Source organism: Gossypium hirsutum, chromosome D03 (genome assembly GCF_007990345.1).
Source record: "Gossypium hirsutum isolate 1008001.06 chromosome D03, Gossypium_hirsutum_v2.1, whole genome shotgun sequence".
Classification (NCBI taxonomy): domain Eukaryota; kingdom Viridiplantae; phylum Streptophyta; class Magnoliopsida; order Malvales; family Malvaceae; genus Gossypium; species Gossypium hirsutum.
Genome location: NC_053439.1, coordinates 3,828,859 through 3,831,664, shown reverse-complemented (window position 1 = coordinate 3,831,664; position 2,806 = coordinate 3,828,859). Strand labels below are relative to the sequence as shown.

General features: G+C 31.6%; 1 long non-coding RNA gene across 1 annotated transcript; it reads right to left on the bottom strand.

Moving 5' to 3' along the window:
* Positions 1–1,132: 1,132 nt before the first annotated feature.
* Positions 1,133–2,460, bottom strand: LOC121215304 (uncharacterized). The gene is made up of 2 exons (XR_005911034.1): positions 1,854–2,460; positions 1,133–1,516 (listed from the first exon to the last, which is right to left on the bottom strand). It is a non-coding gene; the product is annotated as an uncharacterized lncRNA (long non-coding RNA).
* Positions 2,461–2,806: the final 346 nt, after the last annotated feature.

Below are 2,806 nucleotides of genomic sequence, written 5' to 3'. Positions count from 1 at the left end.
TTTATATGATTATACCGAGAATCATAAGTGAAAATAGTTCATATAAAAATATCGGGAGCTTAAAATTTTGGTGTGGTCATGATAAGAGTCATGAACAGTTGTGAACAAATTAAACTACAGAAATTGAAGAGTTTAAGCATGGCAACTAGGGCGTAAACAAAAGGGATACTAAAAATGGTAAATCTGCCATTTGACCTCTTCAAAAATAATGGTAACTCTCAAAACATTTATGATTGATTTACGCTCTTGGCTTCGCCCTGCATGGTGGTTGCACCTTCTATATGCTAAAGGCATGATATGCAGCTTCTTGGATTTCCGTAATTTAACTTGTTTAGAGTTTATAAAAACATTCTCGTGATCTATAAGATAGGACAAATTCTTAAGAGTATAGGTCCTTATAAACCCATCTTTAAAACAAGTATACCTAAAAATTTTAAAGGTTAAATGAGGTTTGAATTTTTTTTAAGTTATTTCTTGATTTTTTTTGTTTAAATTAATTTTTTATATTTTCTTGAAAATCTTAAAGTTAAAGTCCTAGCGTGAGAACAAATACCAAGCTTAAGGATTAACTAAAAAACATTCAAACCCAGTATGAAAATATTTGTCAAATGCACTAGTGATTTAACCCAAATTTTAATATTAGCACATCAATAATACTCTTTATAATTTTAATATTCAAATCATGTTAGAAGTTTTTTTTGTTTTCGTGCTTATGATTTTTAGTCAAGAGGTTGAATGTTATAATGCACTACTGGTGAAGTTATTTCTAGTTGGTGGGGGAAAAAATAGCAGTTTGATTGAGTTAGATTTGTTGCATCAAATCCTGAGAATGAGGTGGAGAGTGAGAATCCATCATATTCTAAGAATTCATAATGAAGTGGCCGATCATATGGCTCAATGTTATATTCCTGGAGTTTCAAGTTTGCAAGTATACGATGATCCCCGAATTCAGTGAAAAGTTTGCTATTAGCCAATTTAACTCGATCAATGGCGGGTTAAGATGTAACTAGCCAATATATCGCTTTATGTTGTTATTTTCTACCATAAAAATATAAATTAATTTCAATTGTTAATTACAGTGAAACTTATTTTAATGAAATTTTTTTATAAGATAAATTATACAAATTATCAATCAACTATTAAAAATTTTCATTTTAAACTTCTAAATAAATATGTTTACAATTTAAATACATAATTCGATCATTTGAACCACTTGTTAAAATGGAAATCTTATATGGATTTTTTTAAATTAAATCGATATTTAAATTTCCATGTCAGCTTTTAATTTCTAACCAAAACCAATAAAATTTAAACACGTAGCTTTGTCTTCTTTGTTTCATCATCATCATCGTCCTTCGTCAGTTGAAACCACCACCGTTGGCATCTTCTTCTCCGAACCGACCTCTGGCACCAGCCTCCAAGATCTCTCTAACAACTATGCTTCTCCAATTGTTTCTCCGCCGTCAACCACCATCTTCACCCCTTAAATCTTCTCCCACTTCCTCTCTTTCTGTTTCTGCAGCAATGGTTTCAAAGCACACTAGGCACAGTTTCAAGTTTCAAGTACTAAAGGAGACATTAAGAGTATAAGCTCGTGGGTTTTCTCTAACAAGTGTCCTAATGATACTACAATTAAATGCAGCAGTTGACAGGTAATCTTAGCGATTTCAATGCATTGAATTGAAGAACATATTTTTTTACTAACTTTAATAATGCCTTTGAGATGCTTAACAAATTCAGAGTCTGAGGAAGGTTCATAAGAATGCTCTAAAACATCCCCACCAAAGAAAAAAGGGAAAAAAAAGAAGTGAAATGATAGGAATATAGAGATAGAGTGGAGCTGAAAAAGTTACCAGGGGGATTATAAAGTCCAGAACATGGTGTTGGTGGGTTGGTCTTGAAGTTGTTCGATGGAATTACTAGGAGGGATTTGAGGTCGTAATGAACAATAAGAGAAAGCAGAGCATTTCCAATCGCTAGCGAGAGTGAGTGCCTGTTCAAACCCGCAACACTTAGAGGATTCATAAGAGATGAAGCCAACCATTGTTGGAGAAGCAGAAAGAGAGGAAATTGGAGAAGACTCAAGGGGTGAAGATGGTGGTTGACGGCGGAGAAACGATTGAAGAAGCATAATTGTTAGAGAGATCTTGGAGGCTGGTGTTGGAGAAGAAGATGCCGATAGTGGTGGTTTCAACTGATGAACAGTGATGATGATTGAAACAAGAACCAAAGCTACGTGTTTAAATTTGGTTGGTTTTGGTTTAAAACAAAAGCTGACATGGAATTTTTACTTTTTTATAAAAAAATTTAACCATTTTAATGCATAAGAAAATTTTTTAAGAGAATCTAGAATTAATTTATAATTTTTTTGAGAAGTCAAAATATAATTTTATCATATTTTAGTTTATAATTTCATCATCTTTAAAATAGCTAAACAAATTTTTTTGTTCATTTTTAAAAGGTTAAATTATAAATTTATAATTTAATAGAGAGGGCAAGACTAGGGGTGAGCATTCGATCGAATCGAATCGAATCGAATCGAAAATTTTCGAGTTAATCGAGTTTTCGAATCTTATTTTATCATCCTAACTTTATTTGAAGTTTTCTCGAATCGAGTCGAGTGAGATGGAATTCTAATTGAATCGAATATATTTGTTCGAGTTAAATTTTAAAATATAATTTTGGGTCCTTGTAACCATTGTCACCCATCGTAATAAAATTTGTCCACATTAATCAAATTTTTTATTAACTTTCATCACCTTATAATTTATTTATTAATTTTTATATACTGGTTAGCTTCTTTGCT